The following is a 23514-nucleotide window of genomic DNA, read 5'->3' on the forward strand; positions in this document are numbered from 1 at the left end:
TTGCCAAGCATCTGAATGTAAATCACAAGACCCTGGAGATGCTGTAACATTCCAGCTGATTGGCACTTCTTCTGAGCTCAGCAGAAGCGCCAGGATCAGCGCCGAGCTCCAGTTGGAGCCTGGCGCTGATCCTGGCGCTTCCACTGAGCCCTGACAGCTGCCAAGAAGTGCTGATCCTGGTGCTTCTGCTGAGCCCTGACAGCCCTGCAGCTCCAGCCATCTCTCGCTCAGGGCTGTGCAGTGCTGCCACCAGTTCAGCTCATTCCCCTCCTCCTCTACCACTTTTCTAGGATGGTCGCGTACCACCTGCCAGGTGCCAATGTACCACAGGTGGTACCTGTACCAGTGGTTGAAAAGCCCTGAGGTAGAGCACCTGATTTGCATGTGAACAATTTCAGCTTCATTCCTTGTCCTTTCTTCCTTGTAATGCAGGAGAACTGATGTCAGTGAATATTAATGGCAGACTACTGAGTAGAATGGATCAGTGGTCTAATTTTGTATGTTTTCTATGCTCTTAGTAGGGTTAACATCTGACAAAGGGTGAATCCCAAGCCATAAAAGGTCGTATTTATCTTGATCCTGATTCAAAGTCTTCTTGATATTCAATCTCATCTATGCATATAGGGAGGCTGGCCATTCGCCAGAACTGGGGCAAGAAAGGAAAGGAAGGGAAAGGAAAGGAAAGGAAGGGAAGGGAATCTTGATGTATGCTTCCATAAAATTTCTTGTTGAGATGCGGGAACAAAAGGAATTATCAACTGTTTACCACCAAGAAAGTACATTCTCATATACAGATTTATTGAAGGGACAAGGGGCATAGGCTTAAAAGATCTTGGAAACTCAATATGTTCACTTTAGTACTCCATTTATCTTTTAGGTTCATTAGGATACAGCCTTCTTATCATCCTTTTAATCACCTGTTGTTGCAGTGGGGAAGTGGCCACCCATTTTTCTAATAAAGGGTGAATGCGCAGATGTTCGAGACTTGGTAACTATTTTGCAAACTATCATCTTCTTTCCCAGGTTCTGAGAACTCTTTTTATAAGACTAGTGATTCATTGGTTGGTAGGTTTATGCACAAATCAAGGTAATCCTGGTGAGCAAAACCATCAGAAATGAGATCTACAGACAGTACTTTATGTTGCTGGTCTTTCAACTTAGATCAGGGGTGTCAAACTCACAACATCACGTGACATGTCGTGACATATCACAATTTTTATGCCATTGCCGGCAATGGGGTGAGCGCGGTTTTGCTATGATGCATCTGGCCTGCAGGCCGGCAGTTTGACGCCCCGCCTTAGATGTTCACTTTTGAAAACACGATGTTCTACAATTAAGTGTAGTATTCTCAGATATTGTAGCCAGCTATAATACTGCTCTGTTCAGTCAACTTCATTCTTCCAGATATATCAGAACTCCTGTTCCCAGAAACCCTAACCAATATGCTGCAGCTATTCTGCTTTCAAATTCATTTTCCCCTCCCCAAACTTTGGATTCTTTCCAATTTTCAGAGATACTGTCTAATGCTACTGGTAATGTAGTCCAAATTATCCATGGGGGTTTTTGATTTGGAAAAGCTTTTCAGTACATTTACAAATATACGTCTGTGCAGATAATTTTTATATTAATGTTTTATTTGATTGTTGTACGCCATCCAGAATCACTTTTGGTGAGATGAGTGGCTATATAAATTTGATAAATAAATACTTAATTGTCCTGGTCATGGCTGGGTAGTTGTGGCACTAGCTGTCAGAAGTGAAAGACCAGGCCTACATGCGAAAGTCCAATTAAACTGAGTTATTGCTAATCATGCCTGTGCACAGGAAATCTTCACAACTAACTGTTAGCACATGCTTGGAGTTAAATAAGAGTCAACTGAATTCAAGGGGGTTGGGGGTTGGATTTAGTCTGCTTGTGGCTACATAGGAATTCTAGGCTGATTCCTCTTTTAACTTCATCCCCAGGTTTTTGCCACTCCTTTGCTTGGTCAGCTTGTACTTGATGAGCATTGAGAAATCTATAACACTTAGAATTCATGATATATTTGCTGGCCAAATTGGGGAAACATCATTACAGTTATGATTTCTCTGTCCATGCATGCAGGAAGATAAGCACATTTCTGAATTGGAAGCTCTTCTCTCCCAAATTAGAATTATTAAAATAAAGGATTATTTCATATTACAGATAGTCCTCACTTGACAACCCTACTTGGGACTGATAACTCTGCAACTGTGAAACAGTTGCTATGTGGGAAATCATGGGACTACTCCTGTGCTTTCTGGCTTTTATTTGCTTCCTAACCACTTCCATGCCTTTTGGAATGTGTGAGTGCCTGCTTAGTTTCTTCTACACGTGCAGAGTAATGCAATTGCACCAGCAACCCAAGAATGGGATCTGCAGGCACAATATGCAGCTTACTGTCTTGAAATCCCTTCCTCTCCAAACTCTCTGCTCTGTGAGAGGAGTGGAAGAAAAATGTAAACAGTCTATGTAGATAATTTGTCCTTTGCCTAACCCTTTACAGCAATTTCACTGTTTTTGATGTGTAGAAAAGCAGACAACTTACTCTCTTGAAATCCTTTTCCAATATCTTTGTTCTGTGGTAAGGTGGGCACAGTATCTGTATGTGTCTGTCTGTCTGTCTGTCTGTCTGTCTTTCTCTCTCTCTCTGTGTGTGTGTGTGTCTATGCAAAACCTTTATATGTACAAAGTGGCCTTTCTCTTTTGGCACTGAGGCTGGATGACAGCAAACAATGAGAGTTAAGTACAATTATACCTTAAATGCCCATGCAGAGTTTAAGTTAATTTTTCCGTTTCTTATATTAGCAAGAGTTAATGAAGAATAAAAATTAAACTGAATGTCTTTATAACAGAATCAGTGACATTTTCAGCTTTTCTCCTGTCTTCATATGCATACAAACTCTCTCGCATACATAAAAGCACAAACACCTTGTGGCTTTCAACAAGGGATCCATATGGATTTTCCATGTGACAAGCAAAATAGTCACAGAACTGCTGGTTCAATAATAAAGTTGCTTGTGTGCCATTAAACTGATTTGTGCATACTTGGAGAAGGAGGAAACCTTTCACTGCCTTGGCAACTACACTTTATCTTACTCTCTTGTCCTCTTTGTGACTGTCAAAGGCAGTTGCAAGCCTCCGTCTGTTGGCTAGATACTGCTCAGCCTAGATTTAAATACAGTTTTTTTTCCTTAGCAGCAGTTGCAGAACTTGCAAAAATTGTGAGTTTTGTTTGCTTGTTTACTTACTACAGGATCTCTTTATAATAGAAAGAGGCATTTTGATAGCGCAACTAAAGCTTTGAAAATGGATAACATTGTTGAAAAATGCCTATGCCAGCTTTCTGTGGTGGTCCTAGCCTGATTCCTTTTTTTCCTAGAGAGGCATAACAAGCTACTGCATCATTCCTTTTCTTGACTCTAAAGTAAATAGGGAAGTTAACACAAAATAGATGCTGCATAAGCAAAATGAAATATAAATTAGAGGGCAGGTTATTTCTCCTTAATTATGCCAGTAGCCTAATTGCATTCAAACTCCGAATTGCTTTTCACTTTCCTCATCCTTCCATTAAAAGGAAGTATTTTCCAGTCTAGTTATTAGTCCTTAAACCTTTGGATAGTGTAATTTATCTTGGAAATCTATCCTGTTTAGAAATAGCATAATACACATAGGTAATATAAAATAATGAGTATATTGAAGAGTGCTACAAGTAGCAATAGTAAAGTCCTAGGAATGTTCAGTGCTAATAATTTTATAAACCATTGGTTTAGATCAGAGTATTCTCTTTTAAATATCTGTTATAGAAATTGAGGAATCTGAAATAGTAGATTAAGATACTGGACTTGTAGAGATGATGGATTTACAAATTGTGGTCTTGCACCTAGCATTTGCATTGATCTTTTCATTCATCCTTGAGTTAGGAATGTATATCTAGGTAGACAACCAAGAGGCTCAGTTTTCCACATCATTTGGTATATTGATGTCAGATGCATCGGTGTAAGGCATACTGCTTTCTTCAAATTTGACAATCCATCTATGTTCACTTTCAACAGACCTAATCAATGGATTTCTGCCTGATGCATATTATGATTTACACAGCTGAGTAAGAATTATCTATTGACAGGTAAAGGTTTCCCTAGAAGAGAAATGTCCAGTAGATTCTGGACCGTAGAGAAGGCGGTAAAGATTTAATCTAGAGAAGATGCTTACAGATCCATAATTAGGAGGAAGAAAAACAAATGCTGGTAATTCTCAATGGGGGGTGCAGGTAGAGTAATGCAGTTTGCCCTGAGGTACCTCTCATAGAGGAAAGAAATTTTTGGAACAGATATCTAGAACAGAATAGTTAATGGCAAGAAACTGGTGGAAGGAACAGAGATTCTAATTGGGCAGATTAATGAAAGGGCTAGAATCAAAACCATGGACTATGCAAATTGGAAGGGTCTTGTTCTAGTGTAAGAACTGAGAAACTATCTCCAACAGGAAGTCAACCAGCTTCTTTGGAAACCTTCAACAAAGGAGAGACCACTATTCTAGGCAGAGTGTTCCCATGCTGAACAGTTCTTTGGGCTCCTCCTAACATTCTCCCTGAAACTTTTTGCCTTTAACTACATCTCTTGATCCTTGACCTTCCCTCAGTGTGAGGACCTACCTCATCTAAGCCTCCTAAGAAAGCAGAACTCTTGAAACAAGCATTGTCTCAAAAGGAACTTTTATTAGGGGCTAGTGGTAGCAGGGAAAACAAGGTGAGGTCTGAGGAAAAACCCGCACAAGCAGTATATTAAAAGCAATATTCATTACTCCTCCCCCCAGGGTCTGTTTGAATCCCAGCCAATCCACAAGTGACATAGCGTTTTGGTATCTGGCTACATTGGCACACTCTTCAAGGTCTCTCGCTTTCGTTTCCTTCTGGCTCCAAGCACAAACTGTCTCCTAGATAAGGGTGATGCATTCCTTCTCCTGGGGGAAGGGCATAGTGGCAAGACAGTGCAAAGCATCCCCCAGGCATCCCCCCTCCAAACAGAATGCCAGGCCCCCCCAAAGATAGTTACAAAAACAACTACACTACAAGGAAGGAAACAATGCATTTCTTTGGGAATCTGACACTCAATTTCCTTATAGAAGTTCTTTAAGAAGGTGTGATAGGATAGTAGTCTGTAAAGATCTTAAAGAACTTGTTCTTGTCCTACTGTCCTTTCTCATCTTCTTCTTCTTTTGCCTAGCGAGTTCCTTCAACTGATCTTTATAGGATTTTGTTTCCAGACCTATTATTCTCTGAATCTATTCTGGCTTCTTTATTGATAGAAGGCGATGCTTTTGGTAGATGTGTGTTTGTGCGTATGGCTAATTACACTGATAACCATAGGTGGATTTGTGCATAGTAAATCACTGTGGGAGCAGAATGAGTTGTTCCTCTCTCTGAAAAGTCATACTGTTTTGCCAGCTTTCCACGAATACAGCACAATTGTCTACTGTGCATAATTTTTTTTTACACAAAGCGTTCTGCTCACAAAAGATTCCTGGTGAGATGGAACCTTAGTCATGTGCAGTGTGTTTAACTTTCATTAGTAAGAGAGAATGCAACAATATGTTTAATTTTTCTTTGAAAGAATACATCTTGTTATTCCCATGAGCAAACATCATCTTCAAGTCATCCTTAGCTCCTGTGGCCATATGGACATTCATGCAGTTTCCTTGGCAACAGAGTGGAAGAGGTTTGCTGTTTCCTTCTGGAATGTTTTTTTTCAGCTTCCTGGCTTCCTAGCTGACAACCATGGATTTCCCAATTGGTCCTCCACTCAAATGCCAAGCAGGCCTGACCCTGGTTAGCTTCCCCAATCAGCCAACATTTGCTAGGTTTAATCAGACAAAAGATGTCTCTTCCTTTTCTGTTAAGCTTCCACTGTCTAAGAGTCTATACATTCTCATCATGCAGTCACATTTCAGAAATAAGATATACAGAAAAGAATTCCAGTCATGGTGATCAACTCAGCCGAAACAGTATTTTCCTTCCTTCTTTCGCGGGGAGCAATAGAGATAGTCCTGGCTTTCTGACCACAATTAAGCCCAAAATTTCTATTGTTAAGTGAGACAGTTGTTGAGTGAGTTTTGCCCCATTGTATGACCTTTCTTGCTACAGTTGTTAAGTGAATCCTTGCAGTTGTTGAGTTAGTAACGCGATTGTTATATTCATCTGGCTTCCCCATTGACATCGCTTGTCAGAAGGTCACAAAAGGTGATCACATGGCCCCGGGACACAACCGCTGTCATAAATACGAGCCAGTTGCCAAGTGTCTGAATTTTGATCACCTGACCCCAGGGATGCTACAGTGGTTTTAAATGTGAAAAAACTATCATAAGCCACTTTTTTCAGTGCCCTTGTAACTTTGAAAAGTCACTAAACGAAAAGTTGCAAGTCAAGGAGTACTTGGGTGTGCTTTGCTTGTCAGACCTATGGAAGCCACCCAAACTGAAAAGTTTAAGGGTGGATTTTTCTGAACCATAACTCTCTCGAGCACAAATCCCTCTCTCTTTAGCCAAGTTTGCTTTACCAAAGGAAAAGCAGAAGCGTTGTGAGAATTCCAACCAATGATTGTTTTTAGTTTTTACCTAATATTTCTCAGTGTTTATTGGACTAGAGCCTTTTTGAGCCTTTATGCTGCACATGGCACCAGAGAGCTGACCAGTCTCTTCCTTGGAAAAAAAAGAAGTTCCTTGAGTCCTTTTCAGTCTGAGAATCAACTCCTATATTACTTTTCTCTGCTTGAGTGTATGCTTACATATAGCCATTTGCAAGGGCACAGGCGATCATAACTGCCTGGCGATGGCGTATCTTCTACCCACAGAATGGATTTACTGTCTTCATTTCACTACCTTCATGTTCTCTAGATTTTGCAAAGGAGAAGTGGAACTTCTTAGTAGATGGGAGTTGAGAAGTGGATAGGAGAGGAAAGGAAGGTGATCTTACATTGCATGAAAATAAATTTATTTGTGTGATGTTGGAGGCAGTTCATGGTCTGCTTCAGACCTGAAACATTTGCAGTGATCCTCCATTTTAGTACAGTTTATGATCCCCCCTAACATTGTAAGTATGAGAAGAGTATGCCTTCATCAAGGCATAAATGATGATCTAAAAGATCTGCTCAAACTATTGCATGATCAAGCAAATGTTGCAGTTTAAATATAATCTCAGGCATTTTGTTGAATGACTAATGGCATTGCGTAAGCATAAAATCATTGTACTCTTAAAGCCAAAATGTAGAAGAATGTCTTGTCCTTGGGGAGATCATAGATTTTGTAGTCCAAATTAGGTCATGTTCATTTTCTTTTTGTCAAGTCATGTTCTAATAACCATACTGTGCATTACACCCAGTGGTTATCCAAACACTTGATAGATGGTGGGCTGTTAATTTGTATGCCAGAGACAATGATTGCTATTGCAGAAATAGAATTCAGCTAAATATAAAATGTCAAAATTGACTCCCCCCCCAGCGTTCTTGTTTGACTTATTTTAGCAAGGCAGTTCTGTACCTTTTCATGCTAAGCACATGCTGGATACTTTTTAGGCCAATCTTTCTTTTTGGGGGGTGGGTGGGGGTGTAAAGGAATTTGTCATCGTCAGGCGAAGGAAGCAATTTGCATTTGTCCTTTCTAATGAACTTTTCCACCTCTTGCAAATTGTGAAGAACAAATCACTGTCATAGGATGATGCAACCGTACGGGTAAGGACAAATACAACGTATAGGCCTCTCAGAGAAATTGGTAGAAAAATGAATTGTATGTTGAGAGAGGAGTGGAGATCTTTGACAGTGGGTAAAAAAGCTACTAAATGTACAATTCATCTTAAAAGAACTCTTTTCCAAAATCACTGTAATGATCCATTTAACAACCACGAGAAAAAAGGTTATAAAACTGGGTGTGACTCACTTCACGGTCACCTTGCTTAGCACTGGAAATTCTGGTCCCCATTGTGGTGATAAGTTAAGGACTAGCTTAGTTTATCTGAAAAGACCATCCAGCTGAATTTCTATATGATGTTGGCCTGTATGCACAAGAACACACAAGTGGTCTGAAGAGAAAGTAACCACTCCTATGATTGAAACTTCATAGCACAGTATTACAAAGAAGGGTTGATGAGAAGTGTGACAAGAAAAGAAAAAAAACACCTGGATGATTGCATGTTGGAGCATGATCTACATTTGTCATATGTCTTTATCTGTCTTTTAAAAAACTGTGTAGCTTAGTCCTGTTGTGTTAAAAGCATCATAAAAGAACTTTGCTTTGACATAATTTTATCCTGGAACAGTATTTCATGCAAGATTTGTTATTAAGGGGGGTGGTGGTAGATGGCCAGGTAGACAAGATTATTAAGTATTACACCAAGAGCAAGGAGGGGCTAAATGCCAAGAGAGGCTTCCAGAAATCCTTCATGCAAAATGCTTTTAAAGGAAAACATGGTTGCATTAAAAGCTTCTTCTGAAAATCTTTTCGATTTCTGCTTCTTAAAAGCTAGAGTGGAAAGGCTGCTATGAAATGTTAGCCAAAACCACTGGATGCTGACAGCGAAATAAACATTTTGAATGTCCCATTTGGCACCGGGATTTCTTGCTCCAAGTAGCCTTTAAATCTTAGGTGCCTTTCTCGAGTCAGCAACCCTATGTTTCAAGTAAAAAAAGGGGGGAATTTATCTAAAAGTTTGATAAAGAGGAGGACAGTACTGTGGCTATTTTGGTCTTGTTTGAATCTATTTCCATTTTGTAAGAGTTTGATTTATTTTGAAAGAGTAAATGCGTCTCTTCTCTGACTACAACCAGTACAGTCTAGTAACAGATATATTTCCCCACCCCACCCCTTGTAAGCAGGTAGTTCTGTTAGTTGTTATTAAACATGTGTCTCTGGCCCTGCACTCTCTAAGATGTGGCTGGCAAAATACATTGGAGACTTCGTGTTGCTATGAAACTTATCAAGGGAGGGGCTTAGAACTAGACTAAAGTAATAGTAATAGTAATAATAATAATAATAAGGAGCCTTGGTGGAGCAGTGGGCTAATGCCTCCTTAAGTAACACCAGCTGCCTGCAATTAGTGCAGGTTCGAGTCCCACCAGGCTCAAGGTTGACTCAGCCTTCCATCCTTCCGAGGTAGGTAAAATGAGGACCCAGATTGTTGGGGGCAATAAGCTGACTTTGTAATAATGCCGCTTGGGGGGGGGCAAAAGCCCTAATAAGCAGGCATATACATAGAATGAAGGCTATTGCTAAGCACATTGATTTGTGCTTTAGATTGTATACATAGAATGAAGGCTATTGCTAAGCACATTGATTTGTGCTTTAGATTGTAAGCCGCCCTGAGTCTTTGGAGAAGGGCGGGATATAAATGGGATTAATAATAATAATAATAATAATAATAATAATAATAATAATAATAATAATAATAATAATAATAATAATAATAATAGTGAGCTCATGACCATCTTGCTACTTTTGCAGCTTTCAACCATTGCCTGAGAAGAATTTAGCAGCTAGGTGGGTGGGAGAGATTGTTTCGCCAACTACACAATAGTAGGCAACAAAGGCGTCACTTTAATTGTTTCCCTCCTTTGATGGCAAGTGTAATTTATTCTGTGTTTACCTACATGACTCCCAATTGTGAAGTGTGACCCAGATTTCATGTGCTCTCCAAACTTTCATTAGGCAAGAATGACACACTTATCATTAGAGCGCACTAATTAAAGGAGAAAGTGACATTTCAAAATAACATTGCTCCCTGGTGCTTTAATGAAGTACTACCTGGTTTATTTTTGTCTTAATGAACTAAGATATGCCTTTTTTTCTGCTTAGGTACATTTATAAGGCAAAGCTCCTTTCCCTGGATTTGTGTAGCTAGCATTTTGAAAATATATGGTGGGTAGTTGGATTTTTTTCCAGCTTTCCATGAGGGCAGAAGTTGGACCCTCTTTGATTTTTAGGAATGAATATGTGTTCTTTTGTGTTGCCTAAAAGTCGAAGTTCTAAGTCCATCCTATGTGAGGAAGAAGGGAGAACTCTGGAGAAAGAATGAGGAATGATAATGAGAACTTTGGAGAAGCCCAATTTTTGAAAAGTGTTGCGCTAGCAGGATGATGGATGTTGCCAATGTATATATTGCTCTAACATGCCTATGAAATGTACTACCTTTTGTCTTGAGCAGAGTTATATATCTTTTTCATTGGGATCTCCCTGAATCAGAGATATGATGAAACAGAGCACTGTAAGGCTTGGCTTATCAACCTTGGCAATTTCAATACGTGTGGATTTCAACTCCCAGAGTTCTGCAGGCAGCCATGCTTCTAGTCTTCTAGTCTAATCTCCTGCCCATGGCAGGAGTCTATTCGGACAAATGGTTGTCCAATCTTTTTCTTCAAAACATCCAGGGATGGAGCATCCACAACTACAGGAGGCAAGCTGTTTCATTTATTAATGATTCTCATTGTCATTATTTCTCAGTCTCATTGTCTTATTTCCAGGTTGAATCTCCTTTTGATAAGCTTCCACCCATTGCTTCTTGTCCTGCCCTCAGAGGATAAATTGATGCCCACTTCCTTGTGACAGTTCTTCAAATATTGGAAGATTGCTATTGTGTCTTTTCCTAAGCCATCTATTTGTTAGACTACACATACCAAGTTCCCTTAGCCGTTCATTGTATGAGTTAGCCTCCCCAACCCTTTCTCATCTTTATTGCTCTTCTCTGCATTCTCTCTAAGGCTTCTGCATCTTATTTATATCAGGGATTCTTCAAAGGCTGGATGGCCATCTGCTCAGAATATTTTAGGAGATCTTGTACTGAGCAGAGTATTAAGCTAGATGACCTCTCTGTTCCTTCTAACCCTGGGATTCTGTGATTGATTGCTGATGGTCACAAGCCTGCTATAAATTTAACTGTCACCACCATCCTTCAGAGGTTGAGAAACAGAAAAGAAAGATGGTATGATTCAGCTTCAATGTCAGAACGGTAGAGGGCTTAACCTTCATTATTTGTTTTTAGATCAATATTTGTATTTAAATATGCCCTGGCCTTTGAGGCACCACGGATATTATTTATTCCAACTCATGAGTGGATGTGATGTTTAGAAAGTCATAGATTAGTGAAGTTTAGAACAATGCATTTGATACAGTACAGTATCTTCTCAATTGATCCCTTCAATTAGGGCTACCGAATTTCTGAATTGACTGCAGCTCTAAACATTGATTCCATTAGGATGGAGGGCATCTTTATAAACAAATAATTTGTGGGCTGATGTAATCGGACCAAAATAAACCTTGTCGATGCCTTCCATTTATTAGCGAGCAAAAAAAAAGTTGAATCTGTCTATATAACACTGTAAATTTGCTTGAAGTAAAATACCATTTCCTCACTCCTACCACCTTCCCTGTGACAAATTACTATGGTTCCAGGCTCATTAAAGTTCACAGCATTCCAACACTTGGAATTTTGCTTAAAACAATCCATTTGTTTGCTCTTTAAATCTTTTCTCCTTTTACATAACATTAGCATACAGCGAACCTTAGTATCATAATGGCAGCAGTTTTAGCATTCATAATGAAGGCTGCTTAGCATATGATTACATAATTACCTTGGATTTTTTTGGAGCATTTTCATTATAGAGCAAGTAACCAGATAAAGTAATGGCCGGAGAGCTATTTAGCATGTCCCAAAATTCTATTCCATTTTGAAACACACCAGAGTTAAAAGAACAACCATATTGTGAAGTTCGCAGATGATACAGCAGTAGTGGGCCTTATTCATGATGACAAGGTGGAAGCTTACCGCAAGGAGGTTGAGGGGCTGGTGAACTGGTATAAGGAAAACAGTCTAGTTTTAAATACTGGAAAAACCAAAGAGATCATTGTCGATTTCAGAAAAGGCAGGCACAGCCACACTTCTGTGTGCATAAATGATTCACCTGTGGAGATGGTTACCAGCATCAAATTCCTGGGTGTGCAGCTAACGAGTAGGCTGGCTTGGTCGCTCAACAGTGAGAAACTGGTGAAGCGGGCACAGCAGCGCCTGCGTTTTCTGTGTCGCATGAGAAAAGCACATCTTCCTTCCCCTGTCCTGACCACTTTCTACAGAGGGACGATCGAGAGCATCCTGTCATACAGCATCACAGTCTGGTTTGGAAGCATCACTGCTTCAGACAGGAAGGAGGTGCAAAGAGTGGTGAGGATGGCCAAAAAGATCATTGGCAGTTCCCTCCCCTCCATCCAGGACATAGCACAGAAGCGTTACTATCTGGAACACTACACATCCTCTTCACGACCTGTTTTCCTTATTACCCTCTGGGAGGAGGCTTTGTGGTATCCGCAGCAGAACATCCAGATTCAGCCAAAGTTTCATTCCATACAGCATTAACCTTGTGAACTCTCAAGCTTCCTCCTTCCGTCATATATTCAAGATGAATAGTATTTAATATTTATTTGTTATGTATATGCAGGGGTGTGGATCTGTACATATGTGTATATGGTATGGTTAGGTGTGTGTCATGTATGTGTTCCACTTTGAGAGCGGGCAACTAAATTTCACTTTTGATGTGTGCCGTTGTGCCCACAGTAAAAAAAAAAAGACAATAGAGGTTATCTTATCTTAATTTACAGAGGATGGAGTAAAACTCTTTTTCAAGTATATCTTTTTATTTTGGTGGAGTGGTGGTACTGCTAACTAGTTGTATCAATATCCAAATAGTCCAGAATGTACAAGAGCATATATGACACTGGAGGGAACGCTAAGGTCTACTTTTTTCCCCCTCTTAGCATCTATTTTTGCCTTATGCAGGAATTTTTTTTTAAAAAAAAGTATTTAGAAGCATCAGTTGATTAGATGCTTTTTAAAACAATGCGGTGTTGTCCTCTCTTAATTTTTATTCAATTCTGCTTATACTTTAACTTTGAGTCTTTGTCCTTTCTGTATGTTCCCTCTTGGGCTTTGCATAAGGCAAATCTAATGGTATGTGAGAAAGTCCTTGAGAAACCCAGTGGAGAGGTGCTGCCTCCCTAGGGAATGGTTACATAAAAGAGGGGGGTTGCCTGCAGCTGTAGACAGGTCCTCCTTGACTTACAACAGTTCGTTTAGTGACCATTCAGAGTTACAGTTTCACTGAAAAAAGTGACTTGTGACTATTTTTCAGTTTACAACCTTTGCAGCATCCCCATGATTATGTGATCAAAATGCAGATGCTCTGGCAACTGGTTCATATTTATGACGGTTGAATTGGGTTGAGAGTGACTGGTCCAAGGTCACCCAGCTGGCTTTCATAGTTAAGGCAGGACTTGAACTCACGGTCTCTTGCTTTCTAGCGTGGTGCATTAACCACTACACCAAACTGGCTCTCTAGTTAGTATTAATACCTGAATTGTGCTGTAGTGTTTTGAAGACTACCTGATCTAGACTACAGTGATCCTGGTGACCAGGAGATGGCAGCAAAAAGTTTGTGTTTTCTTCATTCCTTTGCTGCCATCCAGTGGTCCCTGGGATTTTTGCAGCCTGAAACTGGCAGACCTACATATGCTGAAATCTTTAACTGGAAACCCAAATGAGTTTGACAGAATAAGAATGTAAAATATAAAGTCCAGCCCTGAATAGTCCATGCTCTTAGTTTTAACTTTTTGTTTATTTAACTGTTGTTACTCTTAATGCTTTTAATGTTTTTATATCTACATTTTTATACTATCATAAGCCACCCAGAATAACTCATGAGAATGAGATGGGTGGCAAATAAATTAAAGAAAACAAAGAAACAAAGAAATGTAGGGCTTCGTAGGTTGAAGAACAAAGAGAAAAGGGCAAAAGGTTTCTCGTTCCTGGATCATTTGCATGTAATTATCTACACGATATGGTGCCACCAATAAAAGCTCCCTTGATGACTTCAGCCATTTAATGGGGTTCTGGATTCTGTAGGATTCTGGATTTTGTATATTGCAAAGAGAAGTAGTCCTGATAATAAATCTATACTGTAGATTGCCCTCTTTCTTCTGTAATAGGTTTGGTTTGTAAGCCCTTCAATTTGCGTTTCTCCACCTTAGCAAACTTAAGATGTGTGAACTTCAACTCTCAAAATTCCCCAGCACTTCCTTCAGCAGATTTTGGTATTTTCAAGACAGGTTTTTCTATCATTCATGTTTAGATAGGATAGCCTCCTTCCCTTCCTCCCTGTTCTTATGCAGAATATTGCAACAACTTTGTCTGTGGGCTGCTTGAACTATTTAAGCATGCAATAAATGGAATGGCTGGAGGTAGTAATAAAAAGGATGACAAGTGGAAGAAGCAAAGAAAGGTTTCAGTGGGATCTTGGCAAATATGTAATGGCAATCGATATGTGGCATAGTATTTAATATACACCTTGTGGATTTTGGAAATATAAACCACATTTTTTTTAAAAAAAACATGGTATTTTATCCATAGAGTTTAATATAGTAAAAATTGCTGGTTCCTCTGATTGTCTCAAAGCACTTCATAGATATGAGTGAATTAAAGTTTGCTACCAAGAAGCCATTATCCCTGTTTTTTGCAGAGGACATGTAGGTTAATTGTCTTTCCAAGGACTCACAGGGACTCTGGGCAAAACCTGAAATAGAAACCAAGGGGGACATCCACACTTGGAGCCAGTACATCCATTTTAATCACAGAAGACCACAAAGGCAAGCGATAAAAACGTGTCAGAGCTTTAATCAGGTAACTTATGAAGTTGCAGATCTGAAAATCTGTACTGAGAAACCCCGCTATTTATGGCACATGATGCAAACTTCCCAGAAGCCAAAATTGTATCCTTAATCTTATGATTTAGGTTACAGATGAATGGCTGTTAGGGCTACCATCCAAAACAGAGGATGTGGCAATTTTTGGTTTTTCCTCTTCAAAGATTATTCTGTAGTAAGAAAAAAAAATGGCACAAGACAACAAAGATGTGGAAGGTGCTCCAACTCTGGAGGTTTTTAAGAAGATATTTGGACAACCATTTGTCTAAAATGGTTTCCTGCCTGAACAGGAGGTTGGAATAGAAGACCTCCAAGGTCCCTTCCAACTCTGTTATTCTGATGGTACCCAGTAACCTTGGACAATGCTTGGTGTCAAAGATGACATTACCTAGAACGTTTGAAAAATTGAATGAGTAAAATTATGGTGTCATTGTATAGAAGGATGCTTGGTTATGTAATAGTTTAACCATCATTTGGTGTCCATGATGGGAAGCTGAATTGGATCAGGACCCCCCTGTTTCATTTTTCCCATCACCCTCAGCTCTTGATTTAGGACCCTTGGAGACAATTCGAATTAAGAATGTCAGTTGCAAGAAATCAGGAGCCAGCATAGAATCTGATCTACTAACAGTCAAGGCAAATTGGTGCCAGATAAGAGTCAACAGACTTGAAGGGGGATTGGACTTATTGTGATGGCTCCCCCGGATGATTCCCCAAATACCTCTCTAAATGTCACCTGGGGGGAGGATGAACCAGTTCTTGGCACTTTGGGAGCTGAGTTAATTGATGGCTCTGAGCAGCCATCTGGAAGGAATTTGGCTGAGGCTCCAGCTGGGAAAGCACGCAATTGCAGATGGTCAGTGATGATGAGCAACTGCCTTCTGTACCTGATCCAAGAACATGTAGGGCAGAGAAAAGGCTGGAGCAGAGGAAGTTAGTCAGACTATTTGAGAGAAGAAAGCCTTGCCCTGCTTGATGGGCTACACCAGGAGCTGGCTATTTAGCACAGTAGACAGAGGGAAGCATTGCTGGGAAAAATGAGTTTGTTTCCTAGCTGTGTGTTTTCTGGTCATTGTGATTCCTGCCTCACTTTGGATCGACACTGCCTTGACTTGAATTGTGTCTTGGAAACTCTCTTGCCATTGCTCTGTGGGCTAACATTGGTCTGCTCATGGCTGGACTTAACTGGGACAGTTCTGGATTTTTTGGTGAAGGGAATTGCTGTGGAATATTAATAAACTCACTAAACCACAGTAACATTCATGTGTGAGAGGGTGGGGCAGCACACTTATGGGGGTGCAGAAACTCCAAACTGATTATGCATTTGACCCCGCCTTTGGGCTCAGCCTGGCTATCTTCTGCAAAAAGGCATTTGTTGGTATGGTTTACAAAGTGAAAATTTTTGGCACCAGTTATTGGGAACCTTTTCCTCATATGATTGCTAATATTGTGTAGTGGATTAAGGATGAACTGAGGAGCAGTATAAGTGGGTTCAGTTTTAATTTGGTAATCTCCCGGATTTACCAAGGCATTTTCTTTCCTTAGAAGGATTCACATTTTGAAGAAGGCAAATGGTTTGAAGCTGAGAAGCAGTGGAAAATTTTGCTTTGTGTGTATAGTCTGCATTTCAGTGAATGGCGTTAACCTTTTATTGTGACGGCTTCTTCATTTGCAGCATGGGTTTAATATCCATAAAATGTTTGTGGATTCCTTGATGAACAGCATTATAACATACAAAGACTTGTTATTTCCATGGTAAAGAACTTCTAAAGCTTTTAGCAATGGAATTAATTTGTGTTCTTTCTTTATTAAAACTCAGTCTGGTAAATCCAAGATAATGCATTTGGTTTAATGAGTGATGCCGGGATTATGATTCATCACTCATTTTCCTAATTAGCAATACTTGACTTTTTAGTGCCAAAGTGCCTGATCTTAAAACTGAACCTTCTATCTCTCCCTTCTCTTTGGCAGTTACCTCACAAGATGCTTCAGTGCCTGTAGTTATGGCATTAAAAAAATAAATAACACCCACTTGGCTTTTCTGTTTTCCTCATTGGGAAATTGGCCATTAACAATAAGGCAGTTCAACATAAAGGCAAGGAGCTGTGACACAACCTGCTGGGTTTTTGTTTTTGTTTTTAAAAAAGAGCTGTGTAAGTACAACTGCTGATATTTTAACACTGAGTGAGCTCTGTTATTCTTGACAGATGAAAATCTTCATGTAATAAAAGATTTGAACATCTTCAAATATGGCATTATTAGGTTAATACTAGCATTACTAATATTACAATTCTGTGGTTCCATGATGGAAGGATGGACAGTTACAAAATGGCGGACGGGATGATTGGCTGGATAGAAGTTCACTGACCTCTTTTCCTCTGTCAATATTCTGTCATATTCTACAGTTATTATTGTTTTTTTTCTTAAAGCCTGTTTAAAACATTAATTCTAGATACCAAGACCTAAAGCAAGAAAACCTTGTAACAGGACAACTCCAGAGTTTGATATAATGCAACCAGCAACCAGCAACTTCCAGATGAGTAAGTTGTATAGTTTCCAGCCACCATGGGTACAAATATGTAGTCCCATCATATCAGGAGAGGGCATTAGGTTACAGTGACATGTCATGCTGTCTTAGGTAGCTTATGTGCCTAGAATTTCAATCAATGTTTCTGACTTCTATTGGAGAAGATCCATAGGTTATACACAGGAGAATGAACAAATTAGTTTTCTAGCTGTGGCTCCTTAAGTTTTCTATTTAAGGTTCATAATCCATTTTTTTTGGGAATAGATCCTGGAAAAATTGCACAACTTTGATTTTGGGAAATTTCAGAAGGGTGAAATATTTTTTCTAAAATTTAACTTTAAAGTGGGCAACTTAAAGTTTTGCAAGGCTTAACAGCAATAGCACTTACACTTATATGCCACTGGTAGTGAGCAGAGTTGGCCTGCAATACTGCAGTCTAATCACTGTGCCACCACAAATCATTAATGCATTGATTTTTCCTTTAAGAATCCATAAAATCTTTTCAAAAAAAAACTGCTTCTCACCACACCAGGTGGCAATGGTGGGAGTTTCAAAGGGATTTAGGACATCTATGAAGAGACGAGGGAATTTTGTGAAATGGAAAGATGTCTGCTTTATTTCCAACTGGCAAGTTTGTGGGATCTCCATATACGTTTCTTTACAGCCAATAACAATTCAACAATTAGCATCTTAGGATATACTTTTAATCAGGGCTTTTTTTTTGTCATAGAACGCACCGGAACGGAGTTCCGGCACCTTTTTTCAACGGATTTTCCAAAGTTGCATTCTTTTCCTATTGTTAACCTTCCTATCCTCGTTTGCTTTTGAAAATGCCCCGCTGGAGGTACAGTATGAGTGGGATCCCATCTGGCACTGTCTGCCTCCTTTAGGAGGAGCCATGAGGTGCCGGAACACCACAGCCAGAGTGTGGCTTGATTGGCTGAGTCGGACCATGTGGTGTGGAAGCCGATGGTGGTGGTGGGTGACACATAAACATGGAGGCCATCTTTCATGAGAGTGTGAGTGAGCCTTTTCCCTTCCTTTACAGAAGGTGGGGTGTGTGTGAGGTTAAAAAGAGGCAAAGCAAGAGGAAAGAAAAGTGGCTGGCATAGAAACGTGCCCGACAGTGAAACCTTGCTGTTGCAGTTCCTTGGGTAGTTCAAAGGCTGGGATTTCTACGAAAATCTCTTTTTGGTCTTTTATACTTTATATTCAAGCTGCAAAGGGGAATAATAAGAATAAAGCCAATGTCTTGTGATTTGGAGGTATTATTATTAATAATAATATATATTAATTATGTATTGGTCAGATGTAAAGGTAGACCTACAGTGTGAGATTTAATCAGTTCTATTTATTAAATTGGGTTTAACTTAAAGGTAAATTAAAAGTAATCTATTCACTGACAAAGTTTCAACTTTAATTTGTTTCAAGTCAATATCCATATTAAACTCCAAATGTAAATTTTTCCACCTTGTTTGACAACGTCTTAAAAATAATTCAGTCTTTTACAAGCAACCAAATTTTTTTTATTGGGCCAATTTCATTCCACAAAGAAAGCTGACATTTCCACTCATTAAACTAAATGGGTATGCCAGTGGTAAATGTCCCAAAAGATTAATAAAATGCCTTCTTGTAATTTAAAGCCACACAATACATGGTAACATTAATAGTATTAACTTACCTTGAACAAAATCCTAGTCTTTTAGATACACTAAAAATTGAAGGTTTTTTTTTTTAGCTACAAAGGTAAACTTTGTAGTTTAGGCAAGGCAGGTTGTATGAGGTGTGTGAGTTCCAGTACTTTTTTTTTAACAATAAAAGCACTGCTTTTAATCATTAGTCATGATGCTTTATTTAAAATATATGTTTTATTTCTTCATTAAGCAATATTTGGAAAGGAAAAAAGAAAAAATCAAACTGAATGAACAAACATCATAAAATTATGTAGCATTAAATTTTGGAATTTTGGTATTAGAATCTCATTTTTTACGCACCTATGCCTTTTAGTTGAAAAATATTTTGGAAACAAGAATATTTTTTTAAAAAAAAAATACCACAACTATATTTCATTACGGTACATTGAATGCTTTGCTTTTCCATGTAACCTCAGGCTTTTAAGAGCCTACACGCTAGATATATATTTTAATAGCTCTGAAGTCCCTGGTTTCAGAGAAGGGGTCTCGAGAAATTTGGGTAGGAATAGTTAGTGTGTCATTTCCTTTGGACAAATCTTCCTAGGCATTTCTGTGAGAAACAGAGAGTTGTCCTTGACTAGACGGTCTCTTAAGCTTTTGCCTAATTGTCCATTGGGAACTAGTTTAGGAAGGATGGGTTATTCATCTCTCCATGATTGATTTGTGACAGCTGTATCCCAGTCATATCTTGAAAGTATTCTTATGGGGGGAAAACTCACCTCTAAAGAAAGCTCAAAGACTAGAAAGGCACAAGTATTGCTCTCTTTGTTAAAAACTAGCAAAGGAAATTCAGTGATTGTCAGGTTTCCAATAAGCAACTGATTGAAGGACAATGCGGACCTTCTATAGAAATCATTCTGTCTCATTCCATCCTACTCTAAGACCTAGAGAACTTGTAATTCTCAGGCTGAAATGCTGTTATATGCAATACATATAGCCCTTGACTTATGACCACAGTTAATGTCTGTTGCTAAGTGAGACAGTTAAGTGAGTTTTGCCCCATTTTACGACCTTTCTTGCCACAGCTGTTAAGTGAATCACTGCAGTTGTTAACCTAGTAACACCAGTGGTTTTTTTTCTAAAAAAAAAAGGTGCTGGAACTTAGAGGTGCTGTCACTGCGAGTGATGCCGGTATCTTGCTACGGCATCGCCGCCCGTCCTTTGCACCCCCGCCCCTGCGGCTCAGAGCCATATACCATGTGGATTCCCCTCCCCACAGCCGCCATGGGGATTCCCCTCCCCGCAGTTGCTATGCCATGGCCCGTGCTGAGCCCCCACCCGGAGCTGCTCCGAACCCCGACCCAGAGCTGTATTCCTTGTGGCAGTGGTCTCCGGCGCCAAACAGCTTCTTTCCAACCACATCTAGAAAAATTTGTAACAAACATTGGAATTCTCAAGGCCATGTTTGGTATTTCCCAGCAATCTGTTACTGGAAGGAAAAAGCAATCCCTGCTGCGTTACTGATCCCAGAGAAGCATTTGCATGTATGCAGGTATCCTTAGGGTGCCATAGTTATGGATGAGAAATATTGGTTGCAAAGTTGGCATTTCTGGATGTAATACAGATATTTTGGACTTATTTTTGTTTCTTTGCATGTTTGATATTTTTTTAAAAAGGCATATGCTACTGACTACACTTATGCACATATGTAACATCTTTTGCTAGGATACATGACCACTGCTTGTCCAGAATGTGAAAAGTGAAAGATTGTGACTAAACAAAATTTTAATGTACAGATAATACCACCAGAAATTATTTTAGCCTTTTTAATAAATGTTGTTATTGATGTTAAACTCACCATGGAAAACATCATATATTGTTATGTATATACTAGATTAATTATTTAAAGACTGAAGTGCAACATAACTAGATTCTAAATAATCTATTTTTCAAAACACACAACGGTCCAAACAGTTAAAGTAAAGTCCAAATTAAGAATATTTCATTCTTAAGAATTGTTTAATTTAAAGTGGCTTAGTTGTAATAGATGGTTATAGATTCAAAATAGTTTTCCAGAGTGTACAAAAGATACTATTTTTTTTCTAGCAACAGCTAAAATAGATATATTACATTGAGAAAAATGTTTCTCATTTCTTTCCTGTTACCTTTATTGATTTCATTGCAGAGATATTAACATAGGAAATAGATTATTTTGTTATCTAATTTTACCTTTCAAAAGACAGAAGCAGATGAAAAATGTGAGGTTCTTTCCTGTTGGCTTTTTTGAATTAGCTGTTTTAGATTCTAAACGAACTAAGATTGCCTACTCCTAAAGCCAATAGAGGGAGGTTTTTTTTGTTTTTTTGCAAAAAAAGGTGCCGGAACGCCGTTCTGAGCGTTCTATGAGAAAAAAAGCCCTGAGTAACACCATTGTTAAGTGAATCTGGCTTCCCCATTGACTTTGCTTGTCAGAAGGTTGCAAAAGGTAACCATGTGACCCCAGGACACTGGACCATCCTAAATATGAGTGAGTTGCCAAGCATCTGAATTTTGATCAACGGACCCTGGGGATGCTACAATGGTTGTGTGAAAAATGGTTATCAGTCATGAGTTGTAACTTTGAACGGTCACTAAATGAATTGTTATACATAGAAGCAACTTCTCAGCCAAGTATAATATAATGCAGTCACTTTTAATTGTTTATATTTTCCCTTGGAAATTGTTTGTATGTACAGTAGGATTTTGTACACATTTTCTAGGCGGATGGCTGGAGAGCGTGGGACTTGCTGGCAAACTCACAATAGCTGTCTCAAGAACCTGCTTTTTGAAAATGTATTGCTATTTTTATGCATTAGGAAACAGATTGAAATAACCAAGAGTGAGAAAACATTCTGAGTGTTATTGTTTAATTGTTTTTGATTCCTTTATTTTGTTAATATCTTTCCTGGAGCTCTGAATGCTCAAAAATGTAATTGTTTTTTTTTAAAAAATCAAATTTATATCTCCCAAAGGTCTTTTCAAAAGGCAACTGGACTTTCTTGGTTTTTCCTTGAAAGTAAATCTGGGCAGCATACAACAATCCAGTAAAAAATAAATAAAACAATCTTTCTTTAAGCCATTACATAGTGATCATTAAAAAGAGTTATAAACAGTAAAAGAAAGCTAAAATAAGAAAGACAATAATAGAAGGGGGGATGTTAATATTAAGTGAGCCAAATGTCTATGGAGATTGTCAGTCATCCAGGTCATGATTGTCCCGAAGATGCTTTTCCAAGAGTCAACTGGATTTCCTTGTTTTTCTTTGTAGACGTTTCAATTCTCATCCAAGAAGCTTCTTCAGCTCTGACTGGATGGTGGGAAATTGAAGGATTTATATTCCTTGCAAGCAGCTGATCATTTGCATTCTTTACAGAATCGTTGAGGCCACTTGGAGGTTTATCTGTGTCCTCAGGGTCACCTGAGTAGTGCAAATGGGTGTGGAGTCTTCTTGGAACTGCTGAAAGGACTGTGTTGTAGACTGGAGATAGATGGTGTTGTATCTCTCCTCCTCTCTTGAGCGAGGACTGTTCAATTTTTACATAGATGGCTTCTTTGACCCTTCTTTCAAACCAATGGTCCTCTCTGTCCAAAATGTGGATTTTGCTTTCTTTAAAAGAGTGGCCTTTGTCTTTTAAATACAGATGGATTGCTGAATCTTGTCCTGATAGGTTTGTTCTCCTATGTTGTGCCATGTGTTTGTGGTTGTTTTGTTTCCCCTATGTACAGATCTGCACATGTCTCACTGCATTATACTGCATATACCATGTTGCTCAGTTTTTGTCTGGGTGTTTTATCCTTGGGGTGGACAAGCTTCTGCCTTAGTGTTTTCTTGGGTTTAAGCCACTTCATGAGTTCATCTGTCCCATGGGATCCCCAAGCCTGTTGGCATAACCAGGTCTTGAGGGACCTTGAGAAGTTCAGGAATGACGAGGGTAAATTTATCTCTGGAGGGAGAAGATTCCACAGTATGGGGACTGTAGCAGAAAAGGCCCACCACATAGGGCCAAATGTAGATATCAGAACCCATAACATATTCATTCTGTGAGATCTGGTTTGACGTATGGATGAAATTGGGGAAATAATTTGTTCCCATGCCAGGTAGGGCTTTAAAAGTCAACACCAGCATCTTGAATTGGTCTTGGAAACAAATTGGTAACCAGTGCAGCTCATGCAACACAGCAATATCATGTGCTTTTCCAGAAACACACATAACTGTTCATGTTATAACATTTTGTACCATCTGAAGAGTAGCCCCATGTAGAGCTCATTGCAATATTCCAACTGGGAAGTGACCAGGGCATGAATGACTGTGAGAAGGTCCCCTTGATCCAGGAAAAAGTACAAAAGTATGAAGTTGTGCAAAAGCCTTCCTAACCATGATGCCCCTGCTCTTTGAGCAGGAATTATGAGTCCGGAGGACCCCTAGATTGTGTACAGGGTCTGTTTGAGGCAGTGCAACCACATCCAACACAAAAGAACCAGATGCCTAAAGCCACTCAGTCTTGTCAGTGTTCTGTTGAAGCCTGTTGATCCCATGAAGACCCTCACCACCTCCAGACCACCTGG

This window comes from Vipera berus (assembly GCF_964194415.1).
Source record: "Vipera berus genome assembly, chromosome: 2".
Taxonomy (NCBI): Eukaryota; Metazoa; Chordata; class Lepidosauria; order Squamata; family Viperidae; genus Vipera; species Vipera berus.